Source organism: Sarcophilus harrisii, chromosome 3 (genome assembly GCF_902635505.1).
Source record: "Sarcophilus harrisii chromosome 3, mSarHar1.11, whole genome shotgun sequence".
Taxonomy (NCBI): Eukaryota; Metazoa; Chordata; class Mammalia; order Dasyuromorphia; family Dasyuridae; genus Sarcophilus; species Sarcophilus harrisii.
In genome coordinates this window covers 477243514-477253824 of record NC_045428.1, presented here as the reverse complement: position 1 = coordinate 477253824, position 10311 = coordinate 477243514, and positions in this window count along the sequence as shown.

Here is a 10311-nt window from a genome sequence, read left to right as displayed (position 1 = left end):
TCTTCACAACATCATTGGAAGGTATTATCTCCATTTCACAAATGGGAAACTGAGGCAAGTAGTTTAAGTGACTTGCCCAAGTTCATATAGCTACCAAGTGTCTAAGGCTGAATTTGAACACTTATCTTCCTGACTCACAGCCAATCCACTATCTAATGAGCCATTTAGTCTAGGGACATCTGAAATAGGATAATGATAATAGCATCTACCTTTTAGAGTTGTGAATATGAAAAGAGATAGTTTTTGTAAAGCACTTAGTTATATAATGTTAGCTATTATTAAATGATAAGAATTGGTAATTGTTTGGATATATTGAATAAGAGAGGGTGAGGAGTCAAAGCTCTCTCCCCTCTTTTTCAATCTTCTCTTCTTTAGTTTAAACAGTTCCTGCAACAGATCTTCTTACAATAACACCTTTGCCTTCTTGTTTAACCTCTCCTAGATCACTCTGGCATATTAATATTGTTCCCAAAATGTGCCCTTAAAACTAAATATCACCTAAGAAGTATAATGGGTCTAACTTCTATCTATATTCTATTCCTTATTGCTATATTGATAAAACTAAAGTTAGTTAATTAGTACGCAATAAACTGAATTTATAGTTCACAAAATCACACATGAACTGTAATTTAAATTTTTTCCACCCCATTCTATACTTTAGCAGTTGATTTAATATATAGATATATAGATATATCTATATATAAACTTTAACCTTGTACATTGGCCCCCAAAATTTTTATTTTTTAAGAATCATTACATTATAGTAGCCAGTTCAGGCATTTGGAACCTTATATTCCCAGTTTTGTATCATCTACAAATCTGATAATCATTCACTTAACTTTGATCCAAATCACCATTTAACACAAAGAGCAGGACTAAGGGCAAAACACTGAGATCCTCTTTTAGAGAAATTTTTCCAGAAAGACATCAAATTGTTTTTCCTTGTGACCAGGCCATACACCAAAGAATCATTGTTGTTTCTTCTTCCCTTGATTGCCACTCAATTTTTCTCCATCATAATTCACTATTCTTTATCACTTCAATGTGTCCTTTTAATATATAATGCTATTCCATTATTCTTTTTTTCTTAAATACTTCCTTTTGAAACATAACATAGCCTTCCATTGTCATATTACTATTCTGAATCACATTCTACCTAACTTATGACACCAATGAGGTTGAATCTTTTTTTTAAGATTTTTCTTTATGATTTTTCTTTATGATCTTCATTTTGTACATTTTATAGGCATTTTGGTCCATAAGTTTTATTATTACCTCTCTTGCTGGTGTTTTTATTGATTATTGTTCCTCTTTATTGATAATCTTTTTTCTGTTGTAATAACTATTACTTTCTCTGATGTCTGTTTTGATGGATACATGTAGGTAACTAAGTGTATATATATGTATATACACACATGGGTATATATTTTTATTTTTCTCTTAAAGCCCTTTTGATTAGATTTATAAATCTCTAGAGAAATATGTACTTTACTGGCCCTTGCTTGATGTATTCCATCCTTGGCCAAGAACAGAGTAATCCTTTAAGTCTTGGTCTAAAAATCTAATTCTCAAATTAAAAAGGTTATATGTTTGTGCATAAAATCTTTCTGTAAAATCCAAGTGCAATGTGAAATATTTAATAACTTTTATTCTGTCAAAAACAAATAAATTACATGCTATTTAATCAAATTTTAATGAACAAAGTAATCATTTTATTCAATTTTTTTATATCTCTCCTTATCTTACCCTAAAAGGCTAAACGGCTTTAATACAAGATAAAGTATATTTTGGTTAGTTTACTTTAAATCTCCATCAGCTATTAGGACAAAAATTTATATAGTAATAATATATGTTAATTTGAGTGGTGAACATTTGTATTCAAAATATTGCTCTTTGAATGAACTTCATCCTAGTATCACAGATATATTGAGTACCTTAATACAGATGTAGAATTTGTTCATGGAACTAAAAACTACACAATTCTTTGTATATGCAATAATTGTGAACGTATTGAAATGATTCTAAAATTTGGTTTTATAAAATGAATAAATCATTTCTCTTTAGCATTTTATAGATTATTTTATTTCTATACAATTAAACTTATTAATAGTTTAACTTGCATATACCCTTAGGGATACTGTATAGAGTGTCCTTTATATGATTATAAAGCTTGATATGATTGATATGATAAAGCTTTATATGATTAACAGCTTGAATTATCTCTCTCCCTCCCTCTCTTCCTCTCTTCTTCCCTCTCTCCCTCCCTCTTTCTCTTTCTCCCCCACTTTTTCTCTTGCTCTTCTTCCCACCCTGTTTATCTCTCCCCAACAATCTCCCTCTGTTTCACTTTCTCTTTTGTTTCTATTTAGGAGAGAGGTCAGGGGAAGAGGAAACATCTAGGGGCCAGTCAGGTAGCCTTTTGCAGAGCCATACATATGACTATAACTAAGAGAAATGGAAGACAGACTACCATCATGTAGTCATTCTAATAAAATGAAATTCAATCAGTGCCAAAAGGCTACAGAGATACTGGAGTGATTTTCCATTTCCTTCTCAAGCTCATTTTACAGATGAAGAAATTGATGCAAAAAGGCTTGTTTCTTGCTTAGGGTTACATAAATAGTAAGTATCTAAGAACATATTTGAAATCAAGATGAGTCCCATCTTGACTCTGTTCTAGCATTCTGTGCACTATAGCACCACCTAGCTACTTATGTGAAACCTTATATAAGTAATTAAAACTGGGAACATCAGATTTCCTCAGCTGGACTTCAATATACCTGAAATTCCTTCCATTAGTGGCATCCTATAGTCTATTAAAAACAACGACAAAACAATATTTTGTTAAGTTTTTTTTCCTCTTTTGCTTAGCATAGAGACAATCATGTTGTTATTAGCAATAGAAAACTAAAGGACTTTTTTCTTTTTGTATGTCAAAGAGGGTCGCATAGGTCCTGGAGGGCTGGATATGGAGTTAGGAAAACCTTAGTTTAAATTTTGCCTCCAATATGGACTAATTGTGCGACATTAGATAAGTCATTTAATCTCTCTGATTCTTTTTTTCTTTATCTGTGAAATAAAGTGGTTAGACCAGATGGTCCCTGTGGTCTCTAGCAGCTCTAAATTTAGGATCCTATATTTCCTAGAATATATGATAATCATAAAATTTTCTTATTTGTGCATTCACAATTTATTACTTATTTATTTCTTATTCTTTTTGTAATAAAGACTTTAGGGATATAAATATTCTCTTAAATACTACTTTTTAATATTTAAAAATACTCAATTTTTATTTGAGTAAATAAAATTTTTGTTCCATGTCCTGTTTAAGTGAAATGTCATGAATGATAAGGTGTGTCAAGAATCTTGAGAGCTTTTATTAATTGTGAAGCAAAATAGAATAAATAGAAAGAAAAATAATTTATTTATAATTCCTTAAAAACAATATTAACATTGATTTCAATTCTAGGGAAATCATTTGCATCATTTTTGAACTAATGAATAAATTAATGTTTTCTTTGTTTTGTTTATTTTGCTATTCATTATTTCATGGAAGTTTTTCCATGTTTTTCTAAGATGATTGAGTTCATCATTTCCTAGAGGACAGTAGTATTTCATCACAATCATACACTACAACTTCAGCAGTTCCCTAACATTTCAGTAGACATAGGTTTTTTTCCCCTTTCTCCCTAATTAAGCTTTGGAAACTTATTATTCAGGGTCAAAGGATATAAGTAATTTAATAACTCTTTGAGCATAATTCCAGATTGCTCTCCAAAATTTTTGGATCAGTTCACAATTCCAACAACAATGAATGTGTCCCAATTTTTCTGCATCCTCCCCAACATTTATTGCTTTCTCTTCAATCATTTTAGCCAATCAGTTCAGTGCAAATGATATTTCAAGGTTGTTTTAATTTGCATTTCTCTAATCAGTAATGATTTAGAGCATTTTAAAAATATGACTTTAAATAATTTTAATTTTTTCATCAGGAAAATGCTTGATCATATTCTGTGGCCATTTATCAAGTGGAGGATGACCTGCATTACTATAGATTTCACTAAGTTCTTTATATATTTTTGATATGAAACTTTTTTCTAATAAACTTTATAGATTTTTCCTCAATTTTTGGCTTCCCTTTTTATCTTGGCTACAATTATTTTATTGAACACAAACTTTTCAATTTAATGTAATGACAATTATCCATTTCATACCTATCTTTGCTTTCTATCTTTTATTTATATATTAACTATTTACTTATCCATAGCTCTGATCTGATAAATACCATGTTTCATATTCTTCTAACCTTCTTGTAATGTGTCTGCTTATATCAACATCATATATATTTAGACCTCATCTCAGGAAATAGTGTAAGATACTGTTCTATGTCCAGTTCCTGCCATACTGCTTTCCAGTTTCCCCATCAATTTTTACCAAATAAAGAATTCTTATGCCAAATAGTTTTTACATTCATTAAATATGGTTATGTTTATTTGTTTCTATAAATTGCATGTCTACTTTATTTTGTTGATCTACCTTTCTATTTTTTAACCAGTACCAGATAGTTTTGATAATATGTTATAGATATGGAATTGCTAAATCCTTTACATTCTGTCTTCCCCCTCCATTATTTCCTTTGATATTCTTGAATTTCTGTTCTTGCAAGATTCAGTAAAATTTTTTTGGTAATTTAATTGGAATGTTATTGAATATGTAAATTAGTTTGAGTAAAATTGACATTTTCAAAGAAGTATGCTTTTCCAAAAACAGCAGTATCAATGTTTTTCATAGTTGTGGTAAAACCAAAATTATTGTAGATGTTCTTGGAATAGCCTGCATGTTCATCTGTTCTTGAGTAGATTCATCACTTGTTACTTATGAACCAAGGTTCCACAATCCACTAAATTTACAATCTACCAAGATAATTATGAGATAAAATGTTGGTAGCTACATGTTTTTTTGTTCATGTGATTTTGCTTTTGAATCATAGGACTTTTTATTTCTCTTTAGTCAATTTTATCATGATGTTCAGCCTGTTGTTCCAGTTTATCAATATTTTTTTTGTCTCATGCCAAAGGAAAATGATAGTAGCTATCTCTCCCAATTTTTTTTACAAACTATACATCTATGGTTCCATCTATTTCATGAACAAAAATGTGAAAAGATCAAGGACATATCTTCCATATGCTCCATTAAAGACATCTCTCCAGACTGATATTGAATCACTAAAGACTGTCCTCTGTTTGATCATTCAGTCAATTCCAAATCCATCCAATGGTACTCATTATTCAGCCTAAAGCCATTTTTTCCACAAGGTTATTTTAAAAGGATTTATGAAGAGACAGATGCTAGGATTAAGTCTAGAGAAACCACATCTCCATCAGACCTCTGATCTACCTGCTGCTCTACAGCATTACAATAAGTAGAGACTGAATTCTCAAAAGTAATTTAGCATTGTGATCTAGTTGTTCATACACAAACTAAAAGTACCTGTTGACTTTATGTAGACTCAAAATAACGAAGTCAATATATTTGAATTATGATAGCTGACTTACAATGTAAAACCAAGACATATATGTGTTGATGTGAAATGCAAATATAGAGTATAAAATGCAATAAATCCCACCCCATTATGAAAGTAATGCAATTCAAAGTTGTATTAAAACACATATAATTATATGCTTGATATAGTATATATATATATAGATAGATATAGATATATATGCCAATAATTAGACCAGTTTCACAAAGTCTCTTTCCTTTGTACATAGAACTATTTAATCCATGTCCACATAGTAAAACATCTTATTTTTTGCTACATATGCAAACATCTGGATATCTGCTACAGTCAGATGTTTGGCATGGTGCATCATAGCCTGGGGTAGAGGATATGTGACTGTGGTTGAGTCAGATATAAACAAAGTATTCGGTGCCATCAAATTACTGGCAGCTTGTTTCCTAACTATATACTTTGAGTTGAGATTTGGGAAGGAACACAAGAATTGCCACTAAAGTCATTACTAGGGAATGATACTATTCTATGTTTTGTCAATCTGTCTCTAGTTTCTATTTTTAGGGGTATATGAGAAAGACTCCAGTCTTTATCATTAAGATTGTAACAAGAAATTTGGTAGAATACATCTTTCTTTTCCTTGCCCTATTAATTTGGCACTAGTCTCAAGATTTTCTGCCCCTAAGTTCAGGATATGTTTCAATAAAGCTTTTAGCATGCAAATTCATGTTTCACAATTCCTGTGACAGAAATGGAAAAGCTGCTCATGTAACTATTTAATATGAATAAATAACAACTACCTCGTGCTATTTCATTTATGAGTGTTTGTTCAGAATGATTTTTGTGGTCTGGATTAGGCCATGGGGGGAAATCCCATAGAGGAAAAGAAATCAGAGCAGCCTACCTCCATGGTCGAAGTTACTAACACTATCATTAAGGGGAAAATCAGAAGCATCTCCTTTGAAGAAGCTAACTATATCAACTTTTGTGCTTTCACATGCAACTTCAATCCCACTTGTAAAGTTTGTTCAAAAGATAGAAAAAGAATTCCTCTCTGGTGAGGAAGCAGGATTCAAGTAGATATGGAACTTGATTTGAAATAAAATTGAGAGGATCAAATATGATTGCAAACATTATGAACAGATTCCAGTTCTCTAAATTCTAGGATATATCTTAGTTTTGCATTTTCTCTTATCATATAATCAAATATACTGATTTGTGTGCTAGTAAACTTCCTAAAAAGAAATAAATCAACCAGTGTTCTTCAATATATTCCTCCTTTTATCCCTTTCCCTTGGTAGTAGTAAATTTTAAATCAGAGCATGAGCAATAGATTAGGAGCTAGAAAGGAACTGCTACTATGAAATTTGTGAGTCTTGGCTAGATCATCCATCCTTTATCACTACATGGAATAGTTGTAGGAAATCATTTTTCTGTCATCTTCTCTCTTCTATTGTATTTTTCTTTATTTGAGATATATATATATATATATATATATATATATATATATATTTACCTCAAACACTTGTATCCTGGTGTATTATATGTTTCTAAGCTAAAAGAAAAATCACAGGTCCTGGAATGATAAACCCTATTTAAAGTTTTTTATTGGATTAATAGAAGAGCTCAAATATCTACCAAAACAACAAAAATGTTTTAAATACCAAAATTTGTTTACTTTTGTAAGAAGATAAATTGAATTCTACTTCTGTGCTCCCTTCTCTTCCCCTCTATATTGTGTTGCTTGTTGACTTCATTAGTTCCCTGGATGTAGTAATTATCTCTGTATAGATGATTTCCAAATGTATATATTTTTCCCTAATTTACATCCTAAACTAGAATCCTAAATTACCAACTGACTTTTGTACATCTCAAATTTAGCATGATCAAACAGAATTCATTCTTTCCCTTTCAAATCTTCTCCTCATCTCAACTTTTTTATTACTATCAAAGGAACCACCATCCTCACAGCTACTTGAGCTGCCCACCTTGGAGACATCCTTTAATCCCTGTATTTGTAACATATGTTCAATAATTTGCTAAATCTTATTATTTTAACTTTAAAATATCCTTTCTATCAGTTTTTGTCTCTTCCCCACACCACAGTCAATTAATGGAAAGAGCCTGGGATTCGAAGCCAGAGAACCAGGGCACAAATTCCAATACTCCTATCTATGAGATATCAAGCATGTTTTCTAGGTCTAAGTTTTCTCCTTTATAAAATGAGGAATTTGAACTTTAGAAACTGTAATAGTGATTTTTTTAGACTGTGTACATAGTACACAGCACAGGATGAGATTCTCAGTAAATGTTATCTGAGTTTAGTAGTAGCTGCATCAGAAACAATGGCTCTCTTAGAAATGTAGTCATAAAGACACAGAATTGTTTTAATGTGAAATTGTTGATATCGATCAAAACTTTCCTACTTATAAGAAACCTCATAATTCAATTAAAGATGTTTATCTTTGTTTAAAAAAGTCTTAATCATCTCTTTCCTGAACTAATGCAATAGACTTCTGATCTCTCCCCATTCCACTTCACTCAGCTACCAAAGTGAAAATTCATGCCACTCTCTAAATGCAACCATTAGACTCTAGTGGCTCCAGGATCAAATGTAAAGTCTTCTTTGACATTTATAAATTTTTACTACCTGATTCCTTCCTACAAATTCAGGTTTTTTATCTATTATTCTAACACCTCCTATTATGCAGCAATACCGACTTCTTATTGCTCAAATATGACACTAGCTCTCTCCCATGCTTGCAATAGTTCGCCTCATCATTTTTATCTCTTAGGTTCTCTAACTTTCTTCTGTACTAAGCTCAAATTCTACCTTTTGCAGGGACTATTTTTTTTCAGTGCTACTTGAGTGCTGCAAGCATCTTCCTTCTGGAATTATATTCCACTTATTTTTTATATGCTGTCTCCCCCCCCCCTTAGAATAAGAACTCTTTGAGGGTGGGGATTGTATTTTCACCTTTCTTGGTGGTGTAATTGTTTTGTAATATCTCTGCCACATAGTAAGAATTAATAATTGCTTGTTGACTAAAAGACTGGCTCTAACACTAACTAGAAAAGTGACCTTAGGAAATTTATTTAGTTTCTGGTTATGTCTCCTCACTTATAAAAGGAGGAGACTAGACTAGACCCTCCAGTTGTGTCATTCTCTGGGAATTTCTTTTGCCTTTAAGATCATTTAAAAAAATTCTCTCCAGTAAATTCTGTCCCATTAAACATTATATTACTTGCCTGCTTATTGAGAAGATGTTATGGAAAACAATAAAAAATCAAGGTTTGTTAGTAACAAGCCATTCTTTCCTCCCTTACATCCTGTTTTATCTTTAAATTAAAGGGAAATTTAAAATACTTTGAATTAATAACTCTATATTTGGAATAACTCTACATTTGGGTTTCAAATACTAGCTCTGCTATTTACTACCTATTTAATTCTAAGCAAATCTCAAATTTCCCCTTTGGGTTTCAGTCTCTTCATCTGTAATAAAAATGAGGATATTAAACAAGATAATATTTAAAGTCATTTTCAGATCTACATTTTTGGCTATATATTTCAATCCAACAAATATTTACTAAATTTTTGCTGTGAACAAATTAGGGCAACGAGGGGATACAGGGCATGGAGTGCAGAGAAACACATGAATTCATATCTATCTTCAAATAAGGTGACCCTAGGCAAGTTATTTTTTTTCTCTGATATTTTTTACCTGTGAGACATTTAACCTCTCTGGACCTCATTTAAATGAGGTCTATGAGGTCCATGAACTTCTTTTAAAAATATATTGATAATTATATTTTACTCTAATTGATCTCCTTTGTAAATTCTATGTATTTTTTTTCATTAAAAACAAAACAAAAGGGGATCATGTCAATGCATCACCAGATTGCCAAAGAGGTCCATCACACAAAAAGATTAAAGGTCCTTAGATTAGATGATCTCCTAGATCCCTTCTACTTCAGGAATTATGATCATGCTCCTAAGATTCTTCATGTTTAGTGATCTTATCCCAGATCCCAAGGGATTTGTGTGTTGGGGGAGAGGAGAACACTGAATAGTCTTTTCTTGTGTAGGTCTTTTCTTGTTTTCATTCTTTAAGAAACTGAGTATCTGATTTGTTTTTATAAAATACCTTTCAGAGGTCAGTTTGCTCATTCTTACCACTGGGTAGTTTATAATTATGCAATTGTTTTGCTTTTTAGGCTGGACATAAGTGGAGCAAATCCATAACTGGTATTGCATATGGCCACTCAGTTCTTTGTTCCTGAGTGCTTCCTAGCATTCATGGTCTCCCGGGAAAAATGAAGATTTTATTATATTTTACTAAAAGTTTTTAAAGAGCCTAATGATTTTTTAATGGGACTAGGTCAACTATTTCATTTATATATGGAACTTTTGGAAAAGGAAACTTTCTATACAAATTTAAGTTGCTATCTCCTTTGAAATTTATAGTCTTACAGAGTTACCTTGTAGATTTAGAGGTTGTGACTTACCCTGCACCACACAGAAAGTAAGAAGTAAAGACATGCCTTTAACACAGATATTCTAGGCTCTGAGGCCTGTCTCTATCCACTGTGCTTTACTATCTATCATATCTTCTTATAAAACACCAAAATCATTATCATAATAAAGTGAATAAAGGAAAGAAGTCAAGACCTGGATTATAAGTCTGTTCTGTCATCAGATAGCTCAGATGTGAATTTGAGCACACCAGTTCAACTATCTACTTCCAGTGTGAAACAAAGAGAATGGAGGAAGGATTGTCGATAATTCTTCTTCATCTATC